Here is a 16,381-nt window from a genome sequence, read left to right on the forward strand (position 1 = left end):
ATCTGTGCGCGGTTTCATGGCTCCCCGCTTCGTACCTCAATACTCAGTGCTGGAGATGTTCATTTGTAGAGATCCAGATGTATCTTCTTGTGTCTCAGGCTGATTCCGTGGTTGTTTAGGCTGGTCTGGTACCCATCCAGCTCGACTCAGGGGACCCGCTGAAAACGGTGTCTCCTACTCCTCCGCCATCTTAACTCCTATCCATCTTGACTCTTATGAGAACCTTCATTTCTTTTAATCATCTGTTCTTTATCTGGGCATAAATTTGCTCTCTCAGTCCAGATTGTTGTCTGTGCTTCTGACCAACTGATGGTAGATCTGAGGTTCCAATGACCCCTTCCTTGAACTTGATTAATTTGCCAAAGTGGCTCGCAGAACTCAGAGAAATATTTTATTTTCTAGATTACTGGCTTATTATGAAAGGATAGAACTCTGGAGTAGCCAGACAGAAGAGATGTATTGGAAGTATGAGGAGACAGTGTGGAGTTTGGCTCTCCTCACTTTGGAAATTCCAAATGTTTTAGGAGCTCTCTGCCAGAAAAGGGATGAAGACCAAATATATATTTTTTATCATAAATCAGAATATCACATATGGGTTTGAAAACTGCTTTATACTAATTTGAACTTAGAAATTTTTAAAAATCTAATTTTTCTCTGTTCTTCCAGAATAATACCACTATTAGTTTATCAAGTTCTTTACATAGTCCTCAGTAACCTTACCGTAGGGGTGCACAGGTGGCTTGGTCAGTTAAACATCCGACCCTTGATTTTGGCTCAGGTCATGATCTCTGGGTTGTGAAATCTACCCCCAGGTAGGGGCTCCGTGCTGGGCATGGAGTCTGCTTGGGATTTTCTCTCTCCCTCTCCCTCTGCCTCTCCCACCCCTCTCCCTCTCTGAAAAGAAGGAAGGAAGGAAGGAAGGAAGGAAGGAAGGAAGGAAGGAAGGAAGGAAGGAAGGAAGGAAGGAAAGAAAGAAAGAAAGAAAGAAAGAAAGAAAGAAAGAAAGAAAGAAAGAAAGAAAGAAAAAAGAAACCATAGTCTATATTGACTTAAATCTACAGATTAAGTTGGGTAGTATTATATTATTTACTATCTTTAGTCTTTACATCTAAGGCTCCATTTATTCATGCTTCATTGTAATCTTAAGCTTTTCTTTGAATAAACATCTGACTTCCCAAGTTAAATTGATATCCAAATATTTAACTGTTTTTTTCTCATTATTTAAAAATGTGACTGTTTTTCATTGTATTTTCAAGTTGTACATCACTATTATGTAGGTTATAATTTACTTTTTGGTATTTCTCATTTCTTGTACCTTTAAATTGCTCATTCATATGTCCAATAAATTCTTCCTGTAAGGATTTTGAAAGATACATTATCATGTTAATTGTGAAAGTGATTTTATTAAATATTTCTTTTTCAGAGAGTAAACATTATTTAACATAAAGGGAAGTAATTTTTTAAGCGTAGTTTTGCCTTATATTTTCTTTCTTTCTTCTTCTTCTTTTTTTTTAAACCTTATAACTTTCTTGTTTGATTTTATTCTTCTCAAAATCATATTTGCCTAAGAAGTTTCAAAATAATAGAAGAATTATTTGAAATAAACTTTTAAGATACAAGGAACCTGTAGAGATGACCTAGTGCCCTACTGTACAGAGTACAGGCCAGTGGACGAGCAGCATCCATATCACCTGTGATTGTTAGGATTTCAGGCCCTACCCTAGACCTTATTTATATTTACATTAAAGTTTGAGACTCTTCTCTAATGTGAATCCCTCACTTCACAGAAAAGAAAAATTAGGTCCAGAAAGTTTAATTTGCTTAAGGTAACTAGGGGAACAACCAGGACTATCATCTAGGTCCCTTATCTTCAGGTTCACTGCTTTTCCACTGTATCACACCACCTCCTCCACTTCTGAAGTTTTGGAATTTAATATTTTCTTTTCTCGTTCTATTTTTTTTTTAAGATTTTATTTATTTATTTGGCAGAGAGACAGCCAGCAAGAGAGGGAACACAAGCAGGGAGAGTGGAAGAGGAAGAAGTAGGCTCCCAGTGGAGCAGGGAGCCTGATGCGGGGCTCAATCCCAGAACCTTGGGATCACGCCCTGAGCCGAAGGCAGACACTTAACGACTGAGCCACCCAGGCGCCCCTTTCGTTCTGTTTCTAAGAAGTTCCTAATCATAGTTTAAAACCATGCTCTGCTGTCACCTGTTTGGTAAAGTCCTTCTTCATATCATTACTAATCTTGACCGTATCAGTTACTCCTTTCTCATACTTTTTCAATCTGTTGAATATACTTTTGTTAGTGTATATGCCACACTATTCTGTAGTAAACTGTTGTAGGTGAGGAAAAGTTTTCCTTGACCTTAGGGTCTCTGGCCAGGTTTGAAAACTTAAACTGACAAAGACAGATTAACAGGAGGAAAGCATACAAATTTATTTAATGTAAATTTCAATGATTCAGGACACTTCATAAGAAAATGAAGCCCTGAGAAATGATTAAACCTGAGTGTTTTTATGCTAGGTCAGATAAAAAGTGGAAAGTTGTGGAAAGATGTGATAAGACAAAGGGTATGAGGTAAGTGTAGTAAGCTGGGGGAAATGTAGCAAGGGCTATATGTTCAGATTCTTCATGTTGTTGGTCTGTCTTGGATATAAAGATGTTCCTTCCCTCCAGGTAAAAGGAGGTACCTTTCACATGAGGGTTTTATCACCTGTTTTAGGCGAAGGTCAGAAAGTCCTTCCTCCACATACCATTTCTCAGATTCCTTCAGCTTAAAATATTTAATATGCCAAGGTATTGTATTTGGGAGTAACATGTCTCGAACCCTGTCATTCTCCCATCTGAAACTTCAAGAAATATCATTCCAGAAACTGAGTTGGTAGACTGTCCCATAACCCATTGAACCTGTCTCTGTCCTGAGTATTTCTAGGGAAACAAAAGAAAAACAACAGTTAATGGTTGGGACCAGTTTTTAGCCCAGAAGGCAGTCAGGTAAGATTGTCTAGATGTTGGACTTGAAGCATCTTCAGATGAAATAAGGACAAGGCGCTGGAACTATGACAGATTTTCCTGGTTTACACTTCGAATGTCTCTGGCAATGTCATTGGTGAGCTGCTGAATTTTTTTTTTTCTTTTTAAAGATTTTTATTAGTGAGAGAGAGAGAGAGCGCATAAGCAGGGAGAGTAGCAGGCAGAGGGAGAAAAGAGCTTAGCAAGGAGCCTGATGTGGGACTCGATCCCAGGACCCCAGGATCATTACTTGAGCTGAAGGCAGACACTTAACTGACTGAGCCACCCAGGTGTCCCGATCTGGTGTTTTCTCAGTGACTCACATAGAAAGGCACAAAATTTGTCTATACATGAGCTGTTGTGGTGATTTCTCTGAAGTTTGCATCAAATTGTCCAGCTTCAGTTTGCAGGGCTTTGGGAAAAGGACAGTTTTAATTTTTAGTAATTCAAAGTCAAAGGGTGGGAAAAAATTGGAAACTTTAATTTGAAGAGTTGTAGCTAGACAATGGGGGAAACTAGAAGGATTCAAGAGGCAGTCTGGTTAACAAGTAGGTAACAAAATCCTTTTTTTTTTTTTTTTTTTTTAAGATTCTATTTATTTGAGAGAGAGAGTGTGAACAAGCACGAGCAGGGGGTGGGTCAGAGGGATAGGGACAAGCGGATTCCCAGCCAAGCAGGGGACCCATCGCAGGGCTCCATCCCAGGACTCTGGGATCATTACCGGAGCTAAAGTCAGACGTTTAATCAACTGAGCCACCCAGGTGCCCTAGTAGGTAACAAAATCTTAAAGACAATGAATAGGACTAGAATTTAATACCCACGAGGGTGTGCTATAGTTTTTTGTTGAAGCATCATTTTTCTCTCTATAGTTACCACTATTGCTATCAAAGATAATCAAAGTAAGACTAATTTGTTTGCGGAATAAGGCTAGTCTCATTAAAGTTGGTCTGATTATATAAGTGCAGCAAGAATAGTGATTGCCCACATAGGTCTTTTGAGTTTGTTTGCTGGAACTTTTCATAAGGAATCTCAGATTCGAATTTTAAAGGCCTCTAGAGGTTAGAAGCCAAGCCAGGGAAAACCCAATAAATATTGACTCCTTATAGTCAACCTTAGGTTTGTAAAGCTGGTCATACTGGATTTTATGCATCATTCTCAAGTATGACATTTAGTCAGATCCTTGGTAATATAACTAAAGTTTCCGAAATGTGTCCTAATACCAGGAGAACAGATTCTTACTGAACTTACCCAAATAACTATATTGCATGAAAATAAGGTGACTCAGAGTTTCTGAAATCTCTAGGGATCACGTAGGGAGAAATAGAAATTCTTTCATCTTTATTCACAAAGGTATATTTTATCAAGTTGCTTTAAGTTATAGATTGCTTAAGAGAAAAGAGAAAAACGTTTCCTTAAATCTGAAAAACAAACCAGCAATGTTGGATAGTGTGTCCTGAATTCTGTAACTGTTCATTTACCCACCTTCTGTACTAAAGTGTAACTTCTTGAGGGCAGGAACTGTGTCTTACTCTTTTTTATTTTCTCAGACTTCAGGTACATAGTAAGCAATTGTTAAATACTTGTTAAACATACTGTGTCAGTTTTGAAATTTTTTATTTCTGTAGATAGTGACACAATCAAATTGAAAACCTGGTCATAAATTATATCAACATATAGTTGTGAGAATGTCCAATACTTGTAATTTCTTTATTCTAAAATTCTTATTCCTGAAACTTTTGTAGTCACTCTTTTTTAAATTGTAGTTTATCAATTGTTTTTCTATTTTTCAAAAACCCGACTGCTAATTTTGCCACCGTTTAATTTTTTAAAAAGATTTGTTTATTTATTTTAGAGAGAGAAAGAGAGCAAGAGCACGGGGTGAGGGGCAGAGGAAGAGGGAGAGAGAGACTCTTAAGCAGACTCCCCACAGAGTGCAGAGGTAGGGCTCCGAAGCAGGGCTCAGTCCCATGACCCTGATACCATGACCTGAGCCAAAATTAAGAGTCAGATGCTCAACCGACTGAGCCACCCAGGTGTCCCTGCCACTGTTTAATTTCTAATCTGTCTTATACTTATTTTATTCTTTGCTGCTTGTGACTTGCCACTTTATTATTTTTTTTAAGTTTTTAGGTTTTCAGACTTTTTAATTTTTAGTTTTAGATACTTAAATCTTTACATTTCTTTTTCTTACTAATATATTCATTTAAACTAACTTTTGTTGAATGCCTGTTAGGCAGAACCTTATACATTTATAGCTATAATTTTTCCTGACTAGATATGGGAGGAACAATCTTAGATTTTATACAGTAATCACCACAAATTTTTTGGCAGTTTTAAATTTAGTATTTTTTTGTCTTTTAGGTTAGCATGTCATATTTTTATTGCTATATTTTTATAAATTTAATTTTGTATTGCCACGTCATGTGAAAGTGGCTAGATAATTTGTTGGCCTGTTTTATTGTATTTGGAAGATCTATTTGGGTTGGTTTAATTTAAAATGTAGAATGTAGGCGATAAAATGTAGTTTAGGGGATATTCCAAAGTATCCTGGAGGCATACTTCAAGGAGGGAATCAGACATCCTCCAAAGTAGTTGAAACTGAAAATTCATGTAAGACCTACCTGTTTGCCAGTAGGCGGGACATACCCTGTATATTTAGATGCCTTGAATAAAGAAAACCATTCTTTTCAAATGTCAGCATCCTGAAAGTCACAAACACAGTTACTCAAAACAGTAGGCAATGATCAAGCTGCCTCTTCTATGGGTTTTTTTCTGTATAGCTTGCTTCAGGGTAGGTAGCCGCAGGAGTTCATTCATTTAACCAAGGTTAATGATTTTCCTGAGCAACACTGGAGAGACAAGCTAGAGTACCAGAGAGTATATGATTTATATATAGAGAGAGATTTTTATTTTTTTATTTTTTTTATTTTTTTATCTTTTTTTTTTTTAAGATTTTATTTATTTATTTGACAGAGAGAGACAGCCAGCAAGAGAGGGAACACAAGCAGGGGGAGTGGGAGAGGAAGAAGCAGGCTCCCAGCGGAGGAGCCTGATGTGGGGCTCAATCCCAGAGCACCGGGATCACGCCCGGAGCCGAAGGCAGACGCTTAACGACTGTGCTACCCAGGCGCCCCGAGAGAGATTTTTAAAAGTAATTTTCAGCCTCTGATCAAAATGGTTTAGTGAGTTCACCTTTGACATATCCACTCTGCTCACACATATGGTGATAGACAAAAATATAAAAAAGAGAACTATGAGTAACTTACTGATAATCTAAAATAATGCTAACATTTCTGTGGTCAAGAAACAAAAACACTAGATGATGAAAGGAACTGAATGATTGGACCTATGATGCTCAGGTCTGGAAATGTAGGTTTCCAGGAATTTGGCTCTTAAAAGCAACAAGAATAAGATAGGAGCCACACTTACTGCTTAAAGCCAAGACCTGGTTATTGCCCCATCTCACTTGGCAAAGGAAGCAGAAAATAAAGCTATCGCTGGCTGCTATCAAGGACCACAATGTTGAGCAACCTGAAGGCTTATGGAGATACGAACTTGGGGATGCAATCTTATAATCATGCTGCATTGGTGATACCACACTGCCATTGATTTTATACTGAATTTGTGCTATCCCCAGTAACATCGTGGAATAGAAACTCAAATGTGATTATAAATCTCATTCTAGGCTGGGGAACTGGATGAAAACATCTTTAACATTACTAGATAATATGGGTTGACATAGAGAGGGAAAAAGAGAGAAAACGTAAACAAATACCCCACCTACATGGAAAATCAGTCAGCAAACCAAAACTCCAAAATGAAAAATATTAATGCTAAGGGACATAGCCAACATATCAACAATTGAAATGTGAGAACAAGTTTATGTAACAGTCTGCTAAAAACTAAATACGTTTAAGGATGCTGAAAGAGGTAAATGAAGAGTTAACTTGCTCAAAAAAAAAGAAGAAATTAAGAAACAGGCAGAGATAAAGCAAAAACAGATAAATATAAAAACCAATTTTATGAGTTTTAAAAAATTTTTTTAAATAATTTTTTATTATATTATGTTAGTCACCATACAGTACATCCTTAGTTTTTGATGTAGTGTTCCATGATTCATTATTTGTGTATAGCACCCACTGCTCCATGGAATATGTGCCCTCCTTAATACCCATCACCGGCCTATCCCAATCCCCCACTCCCTCCCCTCTAAAGCCCTCAGTTTGTTTCCCAGAGTTCATAGTCTCTCATGGTTCATTCCCCTTTCAGTTTACCCCCCCTTCATTCTTCCCTTCCTTCTCCTACTGATCTTCCTGCTATTTCTTATGTTCCATAAATGAGTGAAACCATATAATTGTCTTTCTCTGCTTGACTTATTTCTCTTAGCATAATCTCCTCCAGTCCCGTCCATGTTGCTGCAAATGTTGGGTAATCGTTCTTTCTGATGGCTGAGTAATATTCCATTGTATACATGGACCACATCTTCTTAATCCAGTCATCTGTTGAAGGGCATCTCGGCTCCTTCCACAATTTAGCTGTTGTGGACAATGCTGCTATGAACATTGGGGTGCATGTTAAAAGTATAATCACTGAAATAAAAATCAGTCTATGAGATCTAGACCATGAAAATAATTGACTTAAGTGATTTGGAAGCTGTTGTACCGAGAGATATTTACTAGGAGTGTAACACAGAGTGGCAAAGAGATATAGAGACAAATATATATCATATGTATATATGACAGAGATGTTAAGGCAGAAGATACATGTATGTCTAATAAGAGTTTTAGGTAGAGAATGGAGGAAATGGTAGATAATCAATACTTGAAAACAATTTTGAAGAATTTGAAGAGCTCAGAATTTTCTGCAGTTGAATAAGGACATGCATGGGTTCTCAGCTCAAATGTGCCTGCTGAGTGTCAAGTAGGATAATGAAGAAAATCTTTGCTTTTAGGCATAGTAGGAAAACTTCAGAGTATCTAAAAATCAAGGAAAAAATCTTAAATGATACCAGAAGATATAGATTATTTCCAAGGAATGACAATGATATTGACAGTAGACTTCATAAAGCAAATCAAATGACAAAAGATAATGGAATAATATCTTCAGTGTGATGAGTGGAAAATAACTACCAATGTAGAATGTTATACCAGCTAATGAGGACAATGAGGATAAAATGAGGACATACTCAGTTACACAAGACTGAGTTTACATTTCATAAACACACTCAGTAAAGGATAAAGGTTATTTTTCAGTAAAAAGAAAATTGAAGAGGGCTAGTAATAGCTACAAAAAATGGGAACTCAAATTGATCAAACCTATTGATTAATTTATTGACTTAAACTATTTTTGTATTAAGAAAACAGCAAATAATAATAAAAGAGAAGGTATTCAAGAGTAAAGTGAAAAGGTCCATGTGCTGTTCAGAAAGAGGATAGAAATACTGAATACTTAGTAATTTTGTTTAAAAAACGTATAAATTATGTGTTTAAAAAGTAAGGATTGGGGTACCTGGCTGGCGTGGTTGGTAAAGCATGTGACTCTTGATCTCAGGGTCATGTGTTCGAGCCCCAGGTTGGGCATGGAGCCTACCTAAAAAATAACTAAAAATATAAAAACTTAAAAATTAATGGTAATCACTTAAAAAATAGAAATACAATGTACCACTTCCATATAACTTAAGTGGATAGAAGAGGAAAAGGAGGTAATTTTGAAAGAAAGAAGAAAATTTAGAGAAGAGAATCTAAACAATAGAATCAAAGAAATAAGGTCAAATATTACAAAAACCATGATAAATATAAACAGATTAAATTTATCAAAAGAGATCATAAAAGGATACAAAAGCAGAATCCAGCTGTAAAAGGTTTACAGCTAAATCTTAAACGCATACACACAGAAAATATGAAAAGAAAAGGACTGTAAAAGATATTTCTCACTTCTTGGTATATACCCCAAAGAACTGAAAAAAGGGAACTTGAGCAGATATTTGTACACCCATATTCATAACAGCATTATTCACAATAGCCAAAAGGTGAAGCAACCCAAGTGTTCATTGCCAAATGAATGGATAAACCAAATGTGGTGTATAGGTACAAAGGAATACTACTCAACCTAAGAAAGGAAGGACATTCTGACACATGCTACAACATGGATGAACCTTGAAGACATTATGTTAGGTAAGATAAGACAGTTACAAAAGGACAAATACTGTTACTATTCTACTTATTTGAGGTACCTAGAGTAATCAAATATATAGAAACAGAAAGAGTGGTAGGTGCTAGGCTCTGGGTCGGGGAGGGTATATAACTCTTTAATGAATATGAAGTTTTCAGTTGGGGAAGATGAAAAAAGTTCTGGACATGGATGGTAGTGGTTTTTGCACAGCGATGTTAATGTATTTAATGCCATTGAGCTGTACACTTAAAAATGGTTAAGATGATAAGTTTTATGTATGTTTTACCATAATTTAAATAAAGATATTCCTTAGTGAAAACTAAAGAAAGTTGATGTTAAGTATTAACAAATGACAAAACAGATTTTAAGGAAAAGAGAAAAAGGTTACTCCATAATGACAAGAGGAACAACTGTAAAGATTTGTTTATTTATTTTGAGAGAGAGAAAGAGCACTAACAATGGGGAAGAGGGGAGGAGCTAAGGGAGAGGGAGAAGCAGACTCCTTGCTGAACAGGGAGCCCAGCTCTGGGCTTGATCCCAGGACCCTGGGATCATGACCTAAGCCAAAGGTGGACGATTAACCAACTGAGCCACCCAGGCACCCCTGTTTTAGAAAAGATTTTATTTATTTTAGAGAGAGAGAGAGGGAGTGGGGGAGTCGAGCAGAGGGAGAGGAACAAGCAGGCTCCCCGCTGAGTGCAGATTCCCTACTCAGGGCTTGATCCCAAGACCCCAAGATTATGATCTGAATGGAAACCAAGAGTCAGAGGCTTAATCCACTGAGCCACCCAGGTGCCTCAGACCCCTATGTTTAGTAGCGAGACTTTTTAAAATATACGTGGAACAATTACAGAAATTGACTAGATCCTAGGTCACAAAGAGTCTTGATAAATTTTAGGCAATTTATATCATGAATAGTATCTTAAAACCCCTACATTATAAACTTAAAAATGTCAGTCATCAAGAACTTTTTTTTGAGGGGAGAATTAATAATCAGCATTTAAAAATTCACAGAACTGAACAATAATATAGTACCACGCATATCAAAATGTGAGAAATACATTTGAAGTAATATTTACAGCTAAATTTATGGCCTTGAAAGCAGTAGGAAAAAAAAAGCCCCTAAAAATTAAATGAGTTGAGGCGTGCCTGGGTGGCTCAGTTGGTTAAGCCTCTGAATCTTAGTTTCTGCTCAGGTCATGATCTCACCGTTGTGGGATCAAGGCCTGAGTCCGGCTCTATGCTCAGTGCAGTCTGCTTCAGATTCTCTCTTCTTCTCCCTCTCACTCTTTCTCTCTCTCTCTCTCTCTCAAATAAATAAATAAAATCTTTTAAAAAAATTCAATGAGTCGAATTCAAAATAGTAATAGTAGTGGTAGTGTTTGAAGTAGTTGTACTATAACTACTACTAATGATGATGATACTAATATAATAATAGCTAACATTGGAGTGGTTAGTATGTGCCCGTTTTTGTTCTAGAGGTATTTGTATATATAAACTCATAACAAATCAGTGTGTAGATATTATTCCCATTTTATAGACTGGAAACAGACAAAAAGAAGTTTCATAATGCTTTCAAGATTACTTAGCCAGTAAATAGCTAAGTCAGGGTTAGAACCCCAAAAATCTGACCTCACAGAAAGGAGAAAAAAAAACAGCAGAGAAAATGGAAAGAATACAGAAGAGAGGGAAAAAAATAGGTAAGAGGAATCATAAGTGACGTGGAAAATATTCTAGAATAACTAGGAGCAAAACCAAAAATAAACGAGGTAAACCTCTAGTAATACCAATGAAAAAAATAGAAAAGATAAAATGAGTAATATTCAGAACAACAGAAGGTAGGGGCACCTGGCTGGCTAGGTCAGAGGAGTGTGCAACTTGATCTCAGGGTTGCGAGTTCAAGCCCCATGTTGGGTGTAGAAATTACTTAAAATCTTAAAAAAAAAAAAAAAAACAACCCAACCCAGAGGGTGTACATTAAATCTTCAAATCACAAGAAAATTTTATTTAAAACTTTGACAATAAATTTGAAAACTTAGATCAAATCGGTAATATTCTTGAAAATTAGTTACCAAAATTGGCTCAAGACAATTTGAAAACCTGAATAAACCAATAACAATGAAGTAAATTGAATAGGTAATCAAGTTTCACCACACCCCAAAAGAGACACTAATACAACTAAAAAGAGAGTTTAGCTAGATAACTAAATCCAGGATCACTATATGAAATCAATAATGAAATTAATAAAATTGAAAATTGGTTCTTTGAAAAGACTAGTGAAAATAGGACCTTTAGCACAGATCAAGACAGAAAGAGATGGCACAAATTATCAATATCAGAAATGAAAAAGAGCATCCATATCAGCCGTATGAATAACATTAGAGGATATTAATGAGATATTATGAATTACTACCAAAACATTGGAAAATGTAGAAGTGGATAGTAGCCCAGAAAAACACCTGTGTATAAAACTGACACAAGATGATATGGAAAATCTGAATAGTTCCATGTTTATTTAAGATATTGAATCTGGGGGGTGCCTGGGTGGTTCATTTGGTTAAGTGTCCAACTCTTGATTTCAGGCTCAGGTCATGAACTCGGGGTCGTGAGATCCACCTGGGGCTCCACGCCCTGCATTGGGCTCTGTGCTCAGTGGGAATCTGCTTGTTCTCCTCCCTCCCTTTTGCCTCCCCCCCCCACCCTGTTCTTGCACACTCACACTCTCTCACTAAAATAAATAAATAAAATCTTAAAAAAAAAATAGATACTGAATCTGTAATTTAAAACCATCCCTTAATGAAATTTTCATGCCCAAATGGTTTCATTGGTGAATTCTTCCAAACCTTTAAAGTGAGAAATAAAACCAATCTAACACGAACTTTTTCAGAGAATTGAAAATGAGATCACACCTCCCAACTCATTTTATGAGCCCAGCATAAGTTGGATGGCAGAACTAAGTATTTTATGAAAAAGGAAAATTACAGGACAATTCCTGCCAACATAGTACATCTAAAAATACTGAATAAAATATTAGCATATCGGATCCAGGGATAGATAAAAATGATATACATGATGACCATACTGGGTTTATTCTCAAAATGCAAGGCTATTTAATATTTGAAAAGCAGTCTATGTAATTTGCCACATTAACAAAATACATGAGACAAATCAAGTAGGTGCATCTCAATACATGCAAAGCATTTGAAGAAATTCAACATGCATTCATGATAAACAACAAACTCTAAGCAAACTAGGACTAGTTAGTAATTTCCTTAATCTGATGAAGAGTATCTACAAAAACCTTATAACAAACATCACTTAACGGTGAACTATCAAAAATTTTCCCTTTGAAATCATGAAGACTAAGATAACCTCTATCATCACTTCTTTTCAACTTTTCACTGTAGGTACTAGTCAATGATATAAAGTGCGAAAAAAATAAACAGTGTAGAGATTGAAAAGGAAGAAATAAAACTGATAAAATTGGTATTATTTGCAGGTATAATTTTATATGTGAAAAAGTCAAAGCAATCTACAAACTATTAAAGTAAATAAGTATTAAATAAGCATTTGCAAAGTTATTAGAAGGCTATTATAAGAAATTAATTGTATATGTCAGCAAAAAACATATAAAGTGAAATTTTTAAAAAGAAACTATTTTTTTTTAAAGATTTTTGTTTTAGGTAATCTCTATACACAACATGCGGTCCAAACGCACAAACTCCAAGATCAAGAGTTGCATGCTTCACAGCCAGGCACCCCCAAAAAACTATTTTTAATCACATAAAATACATCAGATTCTTGAAAAAAAATCTAACAAAATATTCACAAGAACTTCTATAAACTACAAAACGTTATCGACGGAAATTAGATGATATATAAGTAAATCCATGTTGATAGATTGGAAGACCCAGTGTTTTAAAGATGTCAATTCTTCTGTGATTGATCTAGAATTCCGGTGCTAGATCTAGAATTCCCCTTCATTATTCCAGCAGCATTTTTTTTCTTTTTGGTGGAAATTGGGTGGAATTTGGTGAAATGTGATGGAAATAAAGTGATTCTGAAATATGTATGGTAATGCAAAAGACTAAGACTAGCCAAGGTAATCTATAGGAAGAATAAAACTTAGTGACTTCTATGATCAGACATCAAGATTTATAAAACTATTATTGATGAGGTAATTAAGACAATATGGTATTGGCACAAGAATAGACAGATGGGCCAGTGGAACAGATTGAAGAATGAAGAAATTAACCACACGTATATAGTCACTTGATTTATGACAACATTGATAATATAATGCAATGGGGGGGGCGCCCAAGTGGCTCAGTCAGTTAAGCGTCTGCCTTGGGCTCAGGTCATGATCCCAGGGTCCTGGGATCGAGTCCTGTATCAGGCTCCTTGCTCAGCAGGGAGCCTGCTTCTCCCTCTGTCTCTGTCCCTCCCCCTGCTTGTGCTCTCTCTCTGTCAAAATAAATAAATGAAATCTTTTTAAAAAGTTTTAAAAAATATAATGCAATGGGGGAAAGGATAGTCTTTTCAATAAATAGTACTGGGTCAGTTGGATAGCCAAATGGGAAAATATTAACCTTGGCTCTCCTACCTCCACAACATACAGAATTAAATTCAAGATAGATTGCAGAGCTTTTTCGCAACGGGTTTGCCGCCAGAACACAGGTGTTGTGAAAACCACTGCTAAACCTAAACCAAAATGGGAAAGGAAAAGACTCACATGAACATCGCCATCATTGGACATGTAGATTCAGGCAAGTCTACCACTACTGGTCATCTGATCTACAAGTGTGGTGGGATCGACAAAACAACTATCAAAAAATTTGTAAAGGAGGCTGCCGAGATAGGAAAGGGCTCCTTCAAGTATGCCTGGGTCTTGGATAAACTGAAAGCTGAATGTGAACATGGTACCACAATTGATATCTGCCTGTGGAAATTCAAGACCAGCAAGTATTATGTGACCATCATCGATGCCCCAGGAAACAGAGACTTTATCAAAAACATGATTACAGGCACATCTCAGGCTGACTGTGCTGTCCTGATTGTTGCTGCTGTGTTGGTGAATCTGAAGCAGGTTATCTCCAAGAATGGGTAGACCCGTGAGCATGCCCTTCTGGCTTACACGCTGGGTGTAAAACAACTTACTGTTGGTGTTAACAAAATGGATCCCACTGAGCCACCCTACAGCCAGAAGAGACACGAGGAATTCGTTAAGGAAGTCAGCACCTACATTAAGAAAATTGGCTACAACCCTGACACAGTAGCATTTGTGCCAATTTCTGGTTGGACGTGCTAGAGCCAAGTGCTAACATGCCTTGGTTCAAGGGATGGGAAGTCACCCATAAAGATGGGAACGCCAGTGGAACCACACTGTTTGAAGCTCTGGATTGCATTCTGCCACCAGCTCGTCCAACTGACAAACCCTTGCATCTGCCTCTCCAGGATGTCTACAAAATTGGTGGTATTGGTACTGTGCCTGTGGGCCGAGTGAAGACTGGTGTTCTTAAACCTGGCATGGTGGTCACCTTTGCTCCAGCCAGTGTTACAACTGAAGTAAAGTCTGTTGAAATGTACCATGAAGCCTTCAGTTAGGCTTTTCCTGGGGACAGTGTGGACTTCAATGTCAAGAACCTATCTGTCAGAGATGTTTGTCATGGCAGTGTGGCTGGTGACAGCAAAAATGACCCATCAGTGGAATCAGCTGGCTTCACAACGCAGGTGATTATCCTGAACCATCCAGGCAAAATCAGTGCTGGATATGCATCTGTGCTGGATTGTCACACAGTTCCACATTGCTTGCAAGTTTGCTGACCTGAAGGAGAAGATAGATCTTCATTCTGGAAAAAAAGCTGAAGATCGTCCCAAGTTCTTGAAATCTGGTGATGCTGCCATTGTTGATATGGTTCCGGGCAAGCCTATGTGTGTTGAGAGCTGCTCTGACTATCCTCCTCTGGGCCGTTTTGCTGTTCATGACATGGGACAGATGGTTGCTGTGGGTGTCATCAAAGCACTGGACAAGAAGGCAGCTGGAGCTGGCAAGGTCACCAAGTCTGCCCAGAAAGCTCAGAAGGCTAAATGAATATTATCCCCAATACCTGCCATCCCAGTCTTATCAGTGGTGGAAGAACGGTCTCAGAACTGTTTGTGTCAATTGGCCATTTAAATTTAATAGTAAGACTAGTTAATGATAATGCATCATAAGACCTTCAGAAGGAAAGGAGAATGTTTTGTGGACCATTTGTTTTTTTGTGTGTGTGGCAGTTTTAAGTTATTAGTTTTTAAAATCGGTACTTTTTAATGGAAACAACTTGACCAAAAATCTGTCATAGAATTTTGAGACCCATTAAAACAAAAGTTTAATGAGAAAAAGAAAAAAGATAGATTGCAGACTTAAAATTTAAAGCTAATAAAACCTCTAGAAGAAAACAAAATGGTATCTTCATGACATGGAGTAGACAAATATTTCTTAAACCAGATTAATCTCTCCTCCCCCAAAAAAGCTAACCATGAATTTAAAAAATGATACATTGGACTTGATTAAAATTAAGAAATTTTGTTAATCAGAAAGTGAATCTTAAGAGTGAAAAGATGCACATACCCTACAACTTAGTACCTAATATGTACTTACAAACACTTTCAGATGTATTAAAAGACCTGTACAAGAGCATTCATTGTTTATTACATTGAAAATTGGAAATGAATGTTCATCAGTATGAGAATGGATAAATCATTGTGTATGTGCCATACAAATAAAATGGAATTATATATAGGAGTTCATATGAATGAACAAAGCCCCATTTATCAACATGGATAAATCTCAAAAGCATAATGAGAGAATAAAGCAAGTTGCAAAACAGATACATTATGCTATGTTGGAAGTCCCAAGATCACCCTCAGGATTGATGATTCACTAGAAGGGCTCACAGGACACAGAAGAGTTATACTCACAGTTATGGTTTAGTACAGTGAAAGGACAGAGATTAGAACCAGCAAATGGAAAAGGCTCATGGGGCCAGATCCAGGAGAAAGCAGATGCAAGCCTCTGGGTGTCCCCTCTGAGTGGAATTGCATGGAGATTTGTTTAATCCTCCGAGTGAACACGTGTGACAATATGTGTGAAGTGTTGCCAACTCAGGAAACTCGTTCCTTGGGGGTCAGTCATGTGGTGCCCACATGTCATGTG

At 37.0% G+C, this 16,381-nt stretch overlaps 1 protein-coding gene and 1 pseudogene across 3 annotated transcripts in view; both read left to right on the forward strand.

Moving 5' to 3' along the window:
- Window positions 1-16,381, forward strand: part of GOLM2 (golgi membrane protein 2) — a 107,875-nt gene that overhangs the window by 75,166 nt on the left and 16,328 nt on the right. The gene's annotated exons all lie outside the window — the stretch shown is intronic.
- LOC148107059 (elongation factor 1-alpha 1 pseudogene) lies at window positions 1,475-15,975 on the forward strand (annotated as a pseudogene).

The sequence above is a fragment of the Ursus americanus genome, chromosome 36 (assembly GCF_024610735.1).
Source record: "Ursus americanus isolate L20-20 chromosome 36, mUrsAme1.1.p, whole genome shotgun sequence".
NCBI lineage: Eukaryota > Metazoa > Chordata > Mammalia > Carnivora > Ursidae > Ursus > Ursus americanus.